The sequence below is a fragment of the Lagopus muta genome, chromosome 24 (assembly GCF_023343835.1).
Source record: "Lagopus muta isolate bLagMut1 chromosome 24, bLagMut1 primary, whole genome shotgun sequence".
Classification (NCBI taxonomy): Eukaryota; Metazoa; Chordata; class Aves; order Galliformes; family Phasianidae; genus Lagopus; species Lagopus muta.
Genome location: NC_064456.1, coordinates 1895824 through 1912420, shown reverse-complemented (window position 1 = coordinate 1912420; position 16597 = coordinate 1895824). Strand labels below are relative to the sequence as shown.

The 16597-nt window shown below is 49.4% G+C and overlaps 1 protein-coding gene across 18 annotated transcripts in view; it reads right to left on the bottom strand.

Annotated features, from left to right (window-relative positions):
- Nucleotides 1–15576, bottom strand: part of NFASC (neurofascin) — a 77695-nt gene extending 62119 nt beyond the window's left edge. For 6 of the 18 annotated variants that reach the window (XM_048926450.1, XM_048926459.1, XM_048926460.1 and 3 more), the window contains exon 1: nucleotides 14625–15575. The gene's annotated coding sequence lies outside the window, so the exon portion shown is untranslated. Of the gene's footprint in view, nucleotides 1–74; nucleotides 174–13884; nucleotides 14318–14624 lie in introns of those variants that run through there. The other 12 variants (XM_048926463.1, XM_048926456.1, XM_048926458.1 and 9 more) reach the window with 8 other exon arrangements.
- Between the last annotated feature and the right edge of the window lie 1021 nt (nucleotides 15577–16597).

The window sequence follows — 16597 nt, the reverse complement described above, 5'->3', positions numbered from 1 at the left end:
TCCTCAGGAAGCTTTCCCAAAATATCACCTCCATCCCATCTCCATCAATCTGCTCCCAGGGCAGAGCATCCTACCTTCACTTCCCACATTCAGACCTGCTTTGCCCCTCCCGAATTCTCAGGCTCCTCCACCTCTCACCACCGGTTTCCCAGCTCAATGCCTTCCATTCCCACCGGCATTGCAGAGCATCCTTCCCTCATCCCCCCTCCCCCCCCAACAGTCCTGCCTGGCACAGGGCTGTGCAATCCCCACCCCATCCCTGCAGCAGAAGGCACAATAGCAGTTGTTAACAACCCCAACTCTCCCCTCTTCGCTCTGGTTGGATTTCCCCCATGAATAAGGCAGGAGCTGCAGTGCAGGACACTGCCCACTCTGTCCCCAGCCACCCCCTCCCCCACACCAGCAGGGAGGGGGCTCGGTGCCAGCCAGGGCCTGTCCCCACATCCCGGCTGTCAGCACCACCGGCTGCTGCTCCCAGATGCAGTTTCCTTTTGTTCCAGCCCTGCTGAGAGCTATGTGACATCCTCAGAGAGCAGAGCTCCCCGGTACCAGACAGAAGCTTCCAATCCAGAGATTTCAAAGCATTTTCACCACTATTTCAGCACTATTCCCCCCTCCCTTGCAAGCAGCAGCACCTCATTTCGCAGCTGAGGAAACCAAAGCAATGAGGATGCTGAAGGGTGAGGTGAGTCCCAAGGAGCCTCAGCACCCAACGCACTGATCTGAGCGATGCTCAGGTTGCTCAGATTCAGCTCTGCTGTTCCCAGTCCCACAGCACCAGAGGGATTTCAGGAGAGAACCCCCTTCTGTAGCCACAGCCCTGCCCAAAAACAAGGATGCTGCTGAGATGATGGTTACTGCAAAAGGACAAGATGAAGCCTAAAAGTGCAAAGGCCAAACAAGGGAAGCCAAGAAGGAGGGCACACACTCCCATGCACAGCACAGGATTTTCTGTCCTTCCACCAGCTGTGGCTGGAAAACAATGAAAACTCACCCTGAGCTTTTAACCCCCTGTAGAACAAGCAAGCACAAAGCGTGTTGCAGAACCAAGCTCTTGCAAACTCCTCCTGAGCACACAGCATCCATGAGCCTCTATGTGCTCAATATCCCACCCCCAAACCACCCCATCACACCCACCGGGCTGCAATGCACCCATCCCACACACCACAAAACAGCAGCACTACAACACCCGAGCATGGGAGTGCAAATAGAGCAGTGCTGCTTGGCTCCCCACCTTCTGCTGAATCACTTACTGCATCACTGGAACCGCAGCTGGGCAGTTTCTTTGGTCCTTGCGATGCTCAAGCCTGAGATGCAGCGCACAGCATCAGCTGCAAGCTCAAATCGCACAGCATCGCCATGCACCAAAGGCATTCAGAGCCAGCGAGCTGGTAATTACCTCCCAGCAGGTTTCAATACAGCCCGAACCAGCCTTGCCCTGCATTAATTAACAGCACCTCCAGCAGCTCAGTGCTTTTCTGTCAGCCAGACTCCGGCTGCTGAGGGAGAAACGCTTTCCCCTGGGATGGGGGTGGTTGGGTGCAGCCGTACCCAAGGAGGGGAGGGCAGGACAGCCTGTACCAGCACACAGGGATGTGTGCATTATTCCTTTTTGAATGGGGAGCTGGGAGATCTCTCCCCTCCCAGAAACGCTCCTTCCCTGGCCCACGCTGCTGCCAGCTGTGGGAGGAAAGCACTGAAAACACGCTTTGAGCTCTCAGGTCAGAGTTCACATCCACCACTGTGATCCAAGGTAAGAAAAAGATTGAAATAATTCTTCATTCCAGCCCCTAAATCTGCACCTCATATACTTTTCAGGCTCCTTTGCCTTCATGGTCCATTCTGCTTTTTACTGTTTCCCCCCAGCAGCAAATCCCAGCCTTTAAAGAGGCGAGCACCAAACATTGCAGAGAGGTGATTTAATTAAAGAAATGGGCACAGCCTGCATCCCAGTTCCACTGGTAATTAGGAAGCAGATGGGGGAAGGAGGCAGGGAGAGGGGAATCTTTGTTAGGTTAATTGTCTGAAGTCACTAAATGATATATAGGTGGCCTGATTTCCCTGGAGGGTTGTACACAAACTTACATATGGACTTCTGCAGAGAATAGAGATGGGGGGTTCCCAGCAAAGGGCAGCAGAAGATTAAGACTAATCAGGCAAGAACAGAAGTGATAAACCCCTGAAATAAACAAAGCTCCCCTTTGTATCTTCAAATGAGGAATTGACCAATCTGATCCACAACTTCATTACCATCTTATTTAAATGCCATTTCCATTTCCCTGATTAAACGGGCATAGATAGCGCTGTCTGTGGCTCTGGCTGTCCTGCAGTGTCCCTAAGCTGGGGGTTGAGCTTCAGCAGTGCTCCTTTATAAGGAAGCACTTCAGTTCTGCCTCCTGGAGCCCAAAGGTGCCCTGAGAACCCAATATTTCAAGGCAAACATTGCTTCACAGCTCCCCTCTCCCAAGAATCTGCTATTAAAGCTCGCTGGATGCAATGCCAATGGATACATCCTTATCTCCACGAACAAGAGCACACAATCCTCCCAAACACCGCTGCAAAACTTACCCTTCAGTAGCAATCACAGCCCTAATAACTGCAAGCTGATCAGTGCGTTATTTGTGACGGCTAATTTAACAACAAGCCGATGAAATTCAGTCTAAATAAGGCCCCAAATCCTTTCTGCCCCATGAAAGGGCATCGTAACCACCATGAACGGATCTCAGCCCGACTCCACCACCGCGTTTCTCATTAACCCAGCATAGCTGCTGAGATAATTACATGGGCAGCCTTGCTGATCCAGATTATTCAGATTGGGCAACGGCCCAGAGGCAAGCCAGCAATCCCAAGCACATTTCCAACCCTTAGAAAGTGAGAGGAGGGGCTGGAAATGAGAAGGATAAGGGGCGAGTGCAATGGGACAGCAAGAGCAGGACTGTGGACTTGAAACCATGAGCCCCGTTCTTCTCATTTGATTCATAGAATCATGAAGGTTGGGCAGACCATCAACTCATCAGTGCTATGCCCAGTAAGCCATGTGCCCTGTTACTCTGCTTTCCTCATCATCTAGGCATTGCTTTCCTTCTCTCTGGTGAAATTAAAACTTGATCTCATGGAGTAAACCCTGAATAGGTAAGAACTGAGATGAAAAAGTGAATTAATTCAATCCACACAAATGCCTGATGTAGATCCTCAGCTGAACCATTCTGATCCCAAAGCAACCAAACACAACAGAGGGCTGTGAGGCTGCAGTGACCTGTGGCGTCCCCTAATGATGCTTCCCTGACCCTAGAGCAAACCACCAGCACTCTGCTGACCATCCCCATCCTGAGCTTCACAGCTCCCATAGGACAAATCAGGGAGTTCCACACAGAGAACCAAAGCATCCCTACTCCATCCAACAGCAAGATGCTGCCAGCATCTTGGGTATTAATTTCCCATCATGGTTGCTACTGCTGGATTGGAAAGAGAGCACATTGCAGCAGTGGGCTGCACAAGGTGCTGGCCTCAGCCATGCCATGGGACACAGCAGCGGGTGGTCAGAGTCAGGGCTGGTTGCCAGCAGAAATAATCCCTGCTCAAAGATGAATGAAGTCACCAGGGATTAACTCAATATCTCTATTGCTTGGTGGTGGGGACAGCACTAGCTGCAGGGCTGGGAGGTGGGGAATAATGAGGACAAGCAGAGGCTCCCCAGGGAAGATGAGCCATGCTCTTTTTTCATGATCCTTGAAATCCCACTGATTGCTTACAGGCTTGTACTGAGCAGGAAGAGATCGCTGCTGCTGGTTCTTCCTTCCCCCCACTCCCAGTATCCCAAAGAGGCCTTTAGAAGCAGTTGCATTTCAGGGATAATTAGCTGCTGGAAAGAAGATGGGTTCTGCATTTATGGGGTGGGTGCCTGCAATCAGCAGCCAAGGGCAGGGAAAATCCTCAGCTCCCCTCCCAGCACAGACTTGGTGAGAATCCAGCCAAGTTTCTAACCAGAATAAACTAACAGAGCACCTCTTCTGCTTCTGTCCTGAAGGAAACCACAGGTTATTTTCTAGTATTGAGGCTGTTTCTCAGGATTCTTTTCCTGCTGTCCCTCCTTACAGGACTCCTTTCAGACTGCCACTATCCAAAGAGATGAGGCATAAGGAAGGAGCAGGACCCCAGGAATCTCATCTTAACCCTAAGTGAGACAGGAGAGGAGGTGATTCGCCTTCAGCTCCTCTCCAGGAGGAAGATGTCTCTCGTCTGCCTGATTAACTCTTCAGGCTGCATTCTAAAAACCCTCCAGAAGTCCCAATTAACAGCTTCATACATCTCTAGCCTGTTCTTGAACCACTGCTGCTCTACTCCTAATGTCCCAGAGGCAGTTATGTGCTCATTTCAATTATATTTTCCAGCTTAGAAACTCACTGCACACCAGCTCTGGCTGCATCAGTGTGCAGCCCTTCACTCCAGCATCCCCAGCTGCAAAGCAAGACCCAAGGGTATCTTACACCCCAGAAAACACACAGAATGGGGCCTCAGCCCCAGCACACATCTGCATGGAGTGCTGAGGACACTGAGCAGCAGAACACAGCCCATGCTCTTACAGCAAGTGAGCTTGGGTCTGTGCTGCTCGGCCTGGCAGTAGAAAGATGGAGCCACAGCTGCCAGCACTGGGCTATAATTAGGTACGAGCACATGCTGATGGCAGCCGAATTCCAAAAGCCTTTCTTTTGCCCTCTAGAGCCCAATGCTGAAGATGCCTATGGATTTGTCACAGACTGCAGTTCAGAAATAGAAAGGCGGTGGCACACATTGCTCCGAGCTGCGCAGCGCCTCTCAGCACCAGGACAATTCGGGTTTTACCCAGGCGCCAGATTCATTTACCTGAGGCCAGAACCGTGTTCATCCCAAAGACAAACCTCACAAGCAAAGGCTCCCAGCAGCCCATGGCCAGAGCTGAGCCGCCACCACGTCCCTGTGTGACATCTGCTCAGTGCTGCCCACCCCATTGTGGGAGGTAATTGCGCCGTGGGGCTCCATCTGCCTTCCCACATCTCAACATCTGCTCAGAATCAATAGCAGGGAGCGTCGCCAGCTCAGCTCAGACCCCACTCTGCTGAACAATAGTCAAGAGACTGCACTTCCACTGCAGAGCTGCAGCTTTCTGCTTGCTGGCACGCAGCTTTGTGGCTGTGCGTGTACCGTACCCCATTCCTGCTCTGTTTCATTTTGCAAGACCTCCTTCTGACTGAGAACCAGGATTTGCTGCAAATTGCTTGACGTCTGTTGACTTGAGGCAGGCAATGGCAGCATTTTCATGCATTCAGCAGCCACAAGAATAAATACTCCGTGCTAACCCAGTGCTTCCTTTTAGAAGCCCTCAAGGTTTCTTGATATGAAGAGAACACAGGACAGTCCTTGCAATACGGACCCTGCTTGGAAATCAGCACCCAGCCCGTCCTCACCATGCCGTGAGGGAAAACACGGCCTCATGCTGGCAGGGCAGGGGAACAAGGGGCAACATGGGACCTCAAATCCCCGAGTGGCACCAGTGCTGCTTGCCCAAGCATCCTGTGGCTCTGCACAGCCATGAAGGCCAAACCTTCCCCCACACTAAGGACAACCAGGGGGCTGGTAAAGGGGACAAACATCCAGTGACACTGCTCATTTTAGAGGCCATTTTAGAGTTTCCAGAAGCCAGTTTGGTTTTCTGCTAGGAGGTCCTTTGATTGAGCATCTTTGCCAGCTGCAGCTCAGGGAGGGCAGTGCTTACCTGCAGCATGACTACACACAGCAGTGCCAAGCACTTCTCAGCATCCAAGCCCTAACTGGATAGCATTAGCTCCGTGATGCTCTCTGCTACCACAGGCAGCCCTTAAGACAAGTCACACCACTCCTGCCTAAGCACGTCAGGGATTATACACTGAAAAGTTCATTAGTGCCATTTCCCTGCTTATCACAGCCTGAGCCAGGCACAACGAGCTGGTCAGCAGTGAGGACACCGTCCCAGGCTATGCTAAGTGAAAGTGACACACTGCTGCTCACTGCGTGGCGGGTGGCTGGAGCTGACACCACATTTGTGCTGTCTGCCTCAAACACCAGGATGATGCTAATCTCTGCCTATGATACACAGGCTGGTCAGCGTAGGTGAAATGCCATCCCATGACAGCAACCTGCTGCAGCATCTCCTCCAACAGAAACTGTGAGCACAGCAGAGATAATGCTGGCACCTTTTACCTTACACAGATGTAGTTTTAAAAGGCTCTGTTGATACCCAGAGGACCAGCAGTGGAGCAGAGACGTTTCAGCCATGCATCAGCTGTAGATTCAACAAGTTGCAGTAGTGACACGATCTTCTTCCCACCCGAGGAATCCCTCCTGGCTGTCCAGCTCTCTCCCTGACATCAGCAAACAGAAGCCTACATCATAAAGCACAGCCAGCAGCATGGAGGTGTCCTACCAGAGCTTTCTGAGAACAAGCAAGAAGACTCTGCAGCAGCACAAGGAGGAGGAAATGCCGTTTAAAACCAGACAGTGCTCTGGCAAAGGCCAGATTGAATGGAAACTAAATAAGAACCGACAAGCTGACATTTGAAAATGCAATTAGCTGCCTTGTGAAACCACCCTGGTATCTTATTGTTAATTACACGTTTGCTCAGCCTAAGAGGCAATACATTTAAGTTTCATTCTCAGGCTCTTCTGCTTCGACTTCAACCAAGATCTGTGCTCCTCCCACCCCACTCTACCTCATGAGTTACAGTGAACCTGATTTTCACAAAAGGACTGTGTTACTCTGCATTACATAACTGCCATTGTAAACATGATTTTTGGGAGACATCTAGAGGAGCATGTTAATTCTCTAGTTAGGAGTAACTAGATGTCAAGGAGAGAGCTGGGAATGAATTAGATTTGCATGCACACAGTCCCAGGAAGGTGCCATGCTTCCCTAGAACCGAGGATCCCAGACACTCCGTTGAGTTCATCTAACCTCCTCCTGCAACCAGAGAATTATTTATTCTTACCCAAGTCCCTGACTCCCCTCTTAATTGAGATTAAGTTGTCTTTTAAATGTATTAGTGTGGGTCACAGACGAGGGCCATCTTAAGGACATGAGCATAAATCACATTTGTTTGTCCTGCACAGCAAGCTGAAGGCAAGGAAGAAACATTACAGCTGAGCAAACATAGGATCTCCTGGGTAAAGAACCTGCCAGGAACGTTTAGAAAGCAAAGTCTCCCCATCTCATCTCCTGGCACTCATAGGAACCAGTCCCACCTCCATGTGAAAACCAAAACACTGTAGAAAGGTGGATCAATTTGTAAAGAAAGGTTAGAGTAGTGGGGCACACCAGGAAACAGCAGAACATTAGATGCAGCCTTAGAGAGGAGTCTGCTGTACTGAGCTCATGCCAGAGCAGCCTCACAGCTGTCACTGTGGTCAGGAGATTTCAGACGAGGTCAACCAAAATGCATCGCCATGTACCCAGCTGCTGATGTGGCTGGAAAGTAAAACTCTGCTGGCCTTGGCATCTGGGTACCAGGTCTGTCAGTAGGAGATGTCAGCCTGGGATATGTAACACAGTACTTTGAAGGACGCTTTATACTGCACACACATTTGCCTTGTAATAAGCACAGCCCGTGCACTAATCCAGCTTTGCTGGGCACAAGGGACGGACTTCTGTTTTGACAGAAAGTGCAGCCTTAGACAGTTTATGTTAAAATCCAAATTTACAAGATGGAGTGGAAGAAGGAAATAGGATTATCAATTTATTAAGTAGATTGATTTGATACAGCTTTCAAGAGGTTTTTCTCAGTGCACGCCCTACAAACAGCTCCACCGCTGAGGGCATCAAATCCTACCTAGCCACACCGGTCTGAAATTACAAAGGGGGAAGTAAAAATAAACCAAGACTTCAGTTCCCAGGCACTCTGCAAGGCTTGCAATTCAACTGCAGACAGACTGCTCAAAATGACTGCGCCAAAGCATGGTCTGGGGCATGGCTGATGTGTCATGAAAGCATCTGAGGAGCTTCACGGGTCCCATGCATGCTGTCACACATGCGTGGCTACAAAGACTCACTTCTCTCACTCCCCTCCCTCTCCCACTTGCCTGCACACATCTGTGAACACGTCACAGGGATTCAAACAGAAGCCAATGAGCTCGCAACAAGCAGTCTTTGTTGCTGGGTCTGTTAGGAATCTGAAAGCAAGATTTCACGAATCCTGACACCATTTAAGTGACAGCAAGAAAGAGAGCTTTTTCTATGCCCTTAACTCAATAAGGGTACAGCTCAGCATACAGATGTGTCTTTATCAACTGCTGAGCCATGCTGTGCTGTTGGGCATATTAGTAACTCTTCCAGCTATCACAAACAGGGCTGTGTAATTAAATGCAAGGCAGCTGGTGGTACCATACCCTACTGTGGAACTGTTAAGAGCTCGCAGAACAAGAAGCAGGCTGACTCCCAGTACTAATCATCTAAATTGCTTGAGGAACAGTGACATTTTCACCACTCATACACCAGAGCACAGGCAGCTCCTCATTAACTGAGCAGTCTATAAGTAAAGCTTCCAGGATTGGGTCAAGAGTCAGGAATGGTCTTCACCTTTTCAGTTTGTTGTGTGAGAAGGCAGTGCTGTAATTTCTTTCTCTCCCTTCCCCCATCCTGTCCCCAGGCCATGTAAATATCCAATAAAAGCTTCTTCACAGTTATATGAGGGATGGCAGTCAGCCTACTTACATGAGAAAAAGTGCTCAAAGTGACACAAAGAGAAAGGGGTCTGTTTTGCTTTTTGTTGGTGGAAACCCTTAAGGCAAAGTATCACAAAACAATTCGGCTTGAAAAGGACCACAGCAGGTCTTCTAATTCAACTGCCTGTTGAAAGCAACATCAGCTGTAAGGTCAGACCAGGCTGCTCAGCACTTTATCCACACAGATCTTGAAAACACCCATCCAGTGAGGATAGAAACAGCCCAGCCTTTCAAAGTAACCTTCTCTACTTCTTAGCATATGCTTGTGAAGGAGAGGGCACCTTTCACAGAAAAACCCGAGTTCGAAGGGACCCACAAAGATCAGCAAATCCACATCCCATCTCCACACAGGACAACCCTAAATTCAAACAATAAATCCGAGCACATTGCCCAAACGCTCCTCAAACTCCAGCAGGCACCTTGACCTGCTATCCAACCACCCTTCCATCCATTTTTTCCACCTCCCCACCCGACATCCATTTGAAAGCATTGCTTTCAATCTATGCCTGTTATTCCTTCTTCTTGCCGCGCCCGGAAGGGGCGATGGAGCCGATTCAGCACCATGGAGAGCGGCAGCGGCAGGCAGCGCCGCCCCGGCCGACGCCTGGCAGCGCTCCGTGCCCAGGGAACCCGAGCGCCTCATTCACAGGCTGTGCGGTTTTAAACCTCGAATCGTATGAAATGACGAGTGAAATTGCCGAATAAAGCCCCAGAGGTTCAGCAGGAGAAACTTCTGGCCACAACAATCCCGCTTTTTTTTGTTGGATTGTTGGCCGGCAATTGCTTTGTTGACTTAACTTGAATCGATACCTGTATTCACTCGTTGGCAGATGATTTGTTATCTAAGACTGCCCTCTTCAAGAAAAGATAAAATCTTTCCTTTTCCTCTAATTTCCTTCTAATTCCCCTTTTAATTCCCTTTCCCTCGGTCGTTTTTGTCCCTCTTTGCTAACCCTGCATTGCTATTTAATCACATTTCCTGGTTAAAACTAAGGGAATGGGACTAGGACTCACAGAATAATCTATGGCTTCATTCAATATATAAATACTCACTGGAAATAAGTGGAATTAAAATCTTGGCCGTCAGGGAGCATATGTCCTATTTGTGCATCCAACAAATGCAGACAACCTCAGGACTCCAAGCACATTAGAAAGAGGATTCACATGTTTTTTCAAGAGCACTGCCTTCTGAGTAATGCCTAGAAAATGAAAGCTGCTTTTCCTGCTTAAGTAGCAACTACTTAATACAAAGGAAAGACATGAGCGACAGGTTAGTGCCTCAGGTAATCTGCCTCAGTTTCAGAGGCCCTGCATTCTCTTCTTAACTTGGAGCTATTTGAGGTCACTAGAAAGAAAAAAGAAAACGTAAACATTTCATCACAGAAAGGAGATTTCATGACATTTTTGCAGATTCAAGAAGCATCCTATCCATCTCACAGCTCACACTGCAATTGCCAGCCCTTCCCATCTGTGCCAGGGCATTTCAGGAGGAATAGAATATGCAGGTTGACAGTGAGATGGTATCATGCTTGCTGTGACTTTGAAAGTCTGTAGGAACCTATCACTCCCCATGCTGGAAGCCTGCAAAACCTACTGTCAAGGAGGCATAAAATAGGAGAAAACTTGCCAGGAATTAAAATAAACCTCCGGGGCTAAACATCTTGCACCAAGCCTCTGGGTTATGATCCTTTTAATGCTGGCATCAGTAAGGCTCAGTGTTTGCTTCCAAAGTTGGGTGGGCAGCATCAAGGACAGACAATGCCAAGTGTTGATCAGTTCTACCTACATTAGGCTTTGAACACGTGATTAGTTGTTGCCTATAACGAGGATCAGCAGCGCCAGCTGGAGCAGGGCTGGCATGAGCTGAGACCATACTGGACTGCACAGATTTTCATGCACAAAGCTGGCAAAGCCTCAAATACCACTGCAAACACCAAGACAGGAAGGTGCCTGGTATCACACCAGCTTGTACCTTGACTCCACAAAGCACCATCTTTATAGCACCAATATTTCTCTGTCAGCCTCAGCATTAAGTCCAGCACGAGGGCTGCTTAACTGAGTAAGAGAGACAGAGCAGTGCTAGCAAAGGTCTCCAAGATGCTGCTTTTTGAGGGGAGATCTCCATTCCCTGCTCCTGAGGCCTGCATCCTGCTCTCTTTCCAGCTCTGCCTGCAGTCAGGACAGGATGCTTTGCTCTCTGTGCCCTTGGGCTGGTCTCTAAACCACATTCCCAATGCACAGCAAGAATAAAAGGAGCCAGTTATTATCAGCATCAAGGGGGTGGGATGAGGTCCAAAGGAGCACAGATGAGGAGCACTGAGGAGGCAAGGTGAAGACGTGTCCCTGCATATCATCCTCAGGAGCTTCTAACCTGCTTTAGCCATGCAAAACCATCTCTGTTCATTTGGCTGCTAATCCTTTGCCTCCTGTCTTATTGACTAGGAATTGTGATCGCCATAAGCAGGGCTGAGGGCCTAAATCCTCCTCTATTTTAATCCATAACAACACAGAAAGGTCTCTTTCAGCTCTGGATTTAAATAAAATAGATGAATAAAAAGAGGAGAGGGATCATTGAGCATAACAACAACTCTGAGTGCTCACTCTGAGCTGGATCTCTGCTATTGTGCAACAGCAACCCAGCACAGCAGAGGTAAAAGCAAACATGAAGTCCCAACCTGCTTCAGTAGACAGGGAGGGGAAGAGCAGAAGTCACCCAACAATATTTAAAATAAAGAGAATGTTTTTTGAAAGGATTTGCCCACAGGGCAGGGAGACAAGGCAGAACCTCTCTGACAGGATTTGCCAGAGCCTTTCAAAAACTGCAGCTGAATACAACGCGTGGTTTGGGCTGCCCGTTCAGTTTTAAGATACAGGGGAATATTTTGATGAAGGCAAACCAAGGAAGAACAGAGATTCTCAGAAGTACCAGAGCTTATTTCTCCTTGATTTTTTTTTGAAGCCTCCTCCTATGCTTTCTACTCAAATGCAAGTGAAAACTGATTTCTGTATACAGTTTAGATACATTCTTTGTAGGTTTCCTTGCATTCTGATTTCACTTGAACAAGCAAATCTCCACAGCTGCCAGGCCATCCCAGACCTCACTGAAGCCCTATAGCAATACAGCACAGGGAACAATACAGGGAGCTCAGCTTTGCTGTTTGGGTTTATCTACTTAGAAGGTGAAGTGCTGATGAGACTCAAAACCACAATGCTGCAAAGACAACTAAATTAAAACCAACACGCCAACACACACACAGAGCTTCTGTGCAAAGAAGGAAGGTCCAGCCGGTCCTGAAATCTCCCTGCTGAATGTCAGAACCACAGAAGTGCCCTGGGAATAAAGCTGTTTCATTTCACCAGGTATCTCTAACCAGCTCAGATGCAAACCGCCCGCTTGTGGGCTCCTGCCTCACCAGAGCACACCCAGACCAAGACTGAGCCACAGCACTGTGAAGCTCTGTGTAATCTGTACAAAGCCTTCCCTCTGCCTAGGGGGTCTCCGTTTCTACAAGCTCTTCCATTTGCCAAGTCTGCATTTTGACAGAGACACCCTCAAATGACTGCATTTCTGCTAAACGGGGTTAAAGAGATAGGAAGAAAAGAGCCAAGGCACTCGGTGAGCATGAATAATTCACACAGCAAGCTTGTCCCAAGGACATGAGGTCACCCAGCCAGGTCAAAACCAGAGCAATGGAAGCAAGGATTGCTTCTGAGGGAAGTTAGGACCTCCCTTCCAATCTATTTACTGTTTTCCATCAGTATCTCCTACATTCCTGCTTTGTAAGTCCTTTCTTCCTCCTGTCTTGATCCCAGGCTCCTTCACACGAAGGCTGACATTTAATGGGACACAACCACGCTAAGATCACCCACCCATGGCCTCCATGCTCACGGCATCCTTGCAGCATCTCAGACAGCCAGCAGGTGCACAGGCATGAAGGACCAGGCCTCGTTACTTGCTATTATAATTAAAGCTACACGACCACTTCTAATGCCTGTGCACTGCAGAGAGCCTTCATGGTGGCACTTTGCCAGCAGCAGCATCGATCATACACGAGCCCCACAAACATGAAGACAATTAGATCACAGCTAGACAAATAATTCATTATGAATTAATACCATTTAAGAGCTCGGGATGTTTTCCATTTAATCATTAGCTCTGAGACAGCATGATTGGATTGACCGACTCAGTTCAAATCAGATCCCTAGCCACAAGCAAGGCAACAAAAGTCACAGAAGGCCTCAGTAACCTCTGGAGCATCTTGTTGGGTGATTTTGGAGCTTTGTTGATCTGATGGGCTGCATTATCACACAGCTTTAGCTCAAAAGAGACAAAGGCAGCTCCCAAGTCAAGCCTGGCAAACAAAGTCCACCTTCAAACTTAACAACTTGAGCCCATCCTCCGCCGCCATGCATTATTTATGTTGCACTCACATTACAGCCACACACACAAAAAAGAAAAGTCAGCAAAGGCCCGGGCCCGAAGCCCTTAAATAAAAAGAAGGCGATGCTGGATTTGGGCAGTTATCTTGATAGGCCACGCATAGAAGTTGTCTGGAAACAAAGCAGTCATGCTGACGACCATTTTAGCCGAAGGATGGGCATTTTACAGATACACAGGCACCAAGAAAAGAGTCAGCATCTGGATAAAGGTCACCAGATTCTTCCTTTTGTCCTGAGCATCTGACAGGAGCACCCTGGAAACGCTGACACCCCACAGCATCCATCTTAAACCAGTCAGGCGTCTGGGCTGGATTTCAATATTGCTGGTTTTTTCTGCATTATGTGCATCCCTCCGGCATTCCGTGCTGCCTCTCAAAAAGCAGACAAACATCCCCGCCTGAATTTCACAAATGCTCAATAGCCCACATGCTATTCTGAGGATCCGACCTTGAAAACCATCTCAAAGACAGCATTCAAAGGAAGAAAGAGAAACCAACCCGGGCAGCAAGGCTCACGTGCCCTCCCCAGTTCCAAAAGGGGCAGGAGAGAAAAAAACCTCCCTCCAACCCCCCCTTTAACCCACATAACTCCCCCCCAGGCCCCAATTGGAGGCCTCAGCAAGATGTAAGCATGCATTCTCCCTGTGCTCTGCTGCCTAAGGAGCAGCTGAGGCCACGTTAGAGGATATCACCCTGTGCTCAGAGCAGACAGTACCTCTCTTTCAGGCCCACGGGACTCCCACCTCGGCCACAAAAAAAACACAACAGAGTTTTCTTCAGCCTCTGCAGATCGTTTCTGAGTATTTCCCGGAGATGGAGAACAGCTGAACCGCCCTTACAGCCGGAGTACAAATGATTCAGCACTTTCCCCACCTCCAGAAGCCTGATCGATAGCAGCGAGCCCTTCTGCAGGCTCAGCCAGAGCATGCGGATCCACAGCACAGCATCACCAGCGCTGCTACTGCAGCATCACAGCCCAGGTGCTGCCGGAGAGGCCTCCCAGATAAGGCCAGAGGAGGGGTTTCACCGGCCTCGGGTGTTGGAGAAGGAAGACGCGATTGCAGCCCTGAAAATAGGGGGAAAAGGGGGCAGGGAGAAGCTCCCCCTGGAGATTTGGGGCTGAAAAGTGCCCTGTCACACCATGCTCCTTACCCTGCCCCCTGGGTTGACACATCAGTGTGTTATCGCTCGCACAGACGCGATGTCATGACGTAAGAACAAAAACCCCATCACATGCCCGAGCCCCGCACGCAGCAACCCCCCCACCCCCCCCCCCCCATTGCAGTTCTGGCCCATTTCCGAGAGAGGGGGGAAAAAAATGTAAGAAAGGGGGAACCCAGCAGGCAGATCCCAGATCTGTGGGAGGGTTTAGGGAGTAAAACAGTCCCAAAGCTCCGGCTGTGCCCGGGGGCACCGAGCCCATCCTCATCCCCCCCCCTCCCTGGCCCCACTTACCCACACCGGAGCGCCGGGATCGCCGCAGCCGGGAATCGCCGCGCCGCACTGCGCGCTCCCGGGCGGGCGAGCGCGCCCTCGAGGAGGAGGAGGCAGGAAGAGAGGGAGGAGAAGGAAGGGCAGGGGAGGGATTTATTAACGCTGCCGCTAATTAGCACCTGCAGCCCTCGCTGATGCTCAGCCCCCAGATTTCCCCACAAACACGAAGAGGGTTTACCCGACCGCGTTCAGGTTCTGAAGCTCACCTCCGAGTTTTCAGGGAAGGAGAAAGATTTCCGAGCACGAGGAGTCACTCAGATGCATCCTTCCCTGTCCCGCACGGGGTGACGAAGCTCAGGAGCATCGCAGCTTGGCACCGAGCGAGGCGTCAGCTGGTGGCAATCTGCATTCAGGCACTTTCCTTCCGTGTGCCCCAGCAGAGGCTCCTGCTATCAGCACAGCCATCTCTTCAGTCATTTGGTTATCAGAAATGTCAGGTTAATTAAAACCTTCCCCCATCGAGGATGGGCTCACAGTGGGATCTGCCACTTCCCTCGCCGTACACTTTGTTGCCTGACAAATAACTGCTGAGGTTGTGAAATTTCAACGTAGATGCATCCATCCTGCAGGAGCTGGACGATGTATATCGAGCATCCCTTCATGGAGTTTGCTGTGAAAAAGTTTGCCCAAAAGATCTACTTGCCATCCCATCAATGTCAGTGAAGAAATCATGCGCTCAGAATTTGTGTGTGCATCCCATGGGGTCTGCAGGGCCTCCGAAGGGTGGATGGACCTTCTTCAGGGGATCTGGAAAATGAGCTGTGCACAGCAGTTTCTCTAATGAGTGGTAGATGCAGTTATACAAAAGCAGAGAGCAGGGGCTGCAGGAGAGCAGTGGCCCAGCTGATACAAATCAAGATTAATCCATGAGGAATAGCTGGGTCTGCTCAGCACAGCTGTTGGTGGAAAGGGAGGCAAAGTCAAACCATAGAGCAAGGAGAGGTCACTAACAATGCCAAGGAAAGAGGGCTTATAAGGTGGGGACGTTTTGCTAACAATGTCACTGAGATTCAGGCTTACCTCCTTTATCACAGAGCTGCTCAGCACCTTTGGAAACACCAGATTTCAACAAGCTGTGCTATTTCTGCAGGGCTTCCATAGTGCAGCTCTGTTTAGGGCAGGAGGACTTAAAGTCATTCTTCAAGAGTCGCCTCCAACCGAGCTGAGTGCTTCTCCAAAATGCTGATTACTGTTAACTCCAGAGGAATTTGAGGGCATGTTGTACCTCAGAAGGGCTGCTCAGTGTCCTGCAAAGTGTACTTCTTGTTTTTACAGGCACCTGTCCCATTCTGTCAGTGGTGTTGGTTGAAAAGCAGCCAACATGAAGGAACTGAAGGCTCCGTGAAGGAACCTAAATATCCCTTCTTGCTTTTGGAAGTCTCTTTGTAGAGGATTTGTAAGGAGTCCTTGCTGGAAGAAAACACTTGACTCCATTACAAACACTGATCTGCAACATGCAGCATTGCTCCTTTTGTGATAAGAACAAGAAGTTGTCTGCTCTTCTCTGTGGCCACTTCAGAGAGATGCACTGGAAGACATGGTGAGCTGAGCTCTGACAAAAGCCTTGGAGACTGTCTAAGTGCGTGTGCATTGGAAACAAAACCAAAAATGGCCTCTTAAAATGCATTTCTGTTGAGGAATAACCCGTTTTGGTGCAGCAAGAATCAAAATGTGCAAGATAGAACATTGCAAGCTGACGGCAACTTGAGATAAGCCCAATGGAAGTTGTATCCTGCACATACAAGGCTGTTGTGGCAGCTAACAAAGCTAGCATGAACCTTGGCCCATGAGTGAGGAGAGCATCCCATACCAACAGAGACATACATATGTGCAGTGGTTATTGAGCCAGACCCCCCTGCAGGGCAGAGCTGACCATGGGAGGCAGCGACATGAAGGGCGCGTTTCCTCCTCTCCTCTGATTCCTTACCAGATCC